The sequence below is a fragment of the Microtus ochrogaster genome, unplaced genomic scaffold (assembly GCF_000317375.1).
Source record: "Microtus ochrogaster isolate Prairie Vole_2 unplaced genomic scaffold, MicOch1.0 UNK8, whole genome shotgun sequence".
Classification (NCBI taxonomy): domain Eukaryota; kingdom Metazoa; phylum Chordata; class Mammalia; order Rodentia; family Cricetidae; genus Microtus; species Microtus ochrogaster.
Genome location: NW_004949106.1, coordinates 10,515,468 through 10,516,366, shown reverse-complemented (window position 1 = coordinate 10,516,366; position 899 = coordinate 10,515,468). Strand labels below are relative to the sequence as shown.

General features: G+C 33.8%; 1 pseudogene; it reads left to right on the top strand.

The window, feature by feature from the left end:
- The first annotated feature begins 258 nt into the window (after positions 1 to 258).
- The window catches only part of LOC101986988, a 4,342-nt pseudogene continuing 3,701 nt past the window's right edge, over positions 259 to 899 (top strand).

Genomic DNA, 899 nt, shown 5'->3' with positions numbered 1-899 from the left:
ATAGCACATTTTCTGTATTTTGTTCAAACATATCTTCCAGAGCAACACGACAATGAAATTCGATAAAGGAGAAACTTGAAAGGAGGAAGCAGTAGACCTGGATTCACTGCTTTCTGCCAAAGGGCTACCCTGGGTACATTAGTCTCTCTAATCAAAATCATTTTTTTTTATTATGACAAATTCTGTCTGGCCTTAGTGCATTTACCACAGTGTATTCTCTGCTAACCTTTGTCCAGGGTAATTACCCAGCCGGGAAGCCATTGTTAAATGTTTACCTTTGGACACCTGCAGAATGTCTGCTCTGAAGTCAGAAAGCCATTGTGAGAAGGTAACAGTTGGTGTCAGCTTCAATTTTCCCAAAATATGTTTAGGCTTACAATTTTACATGTTGGGCTCTTCACTTCAGAACTTTCCCTACAAGTAGAGTAAATATGATTTTAACTGTTACATAAAAATAGAAGGAAGGTATATTTGTGGGGTACCATTCAATACATATATACATTGTGTAAAGTTGAAGTCAGGTTAAACATGCATGTCTAGTTAACATGGATGACCTCTTTTGCATTTAAGTATTTACTTTTCTCAGTCTTTTTTTCATAATAAATGCTTTTAAGTCTACATGTTTCTCGGGAATATTTTTTTCTGTGTTCCCTATATTTTTGTATTGAGCTCCTTTACTGTTCATTTTGATAGTTTATAATTTGTATTTTATTAACATATCATAAAATGCTTTCAGTAATTCTCATTATGAAATATTTTAAACAGCACCAATAAAAAATAATAGTGAACTCTGTGTAATTAAAAAAATGAGGCAAACTTGATTTCAATGTGCTTAGACTGCTTTATTGGAACAGTGAGGGAGCCGAATCTTTCTATGAGATGAAAGTTGAGGAGCTTTA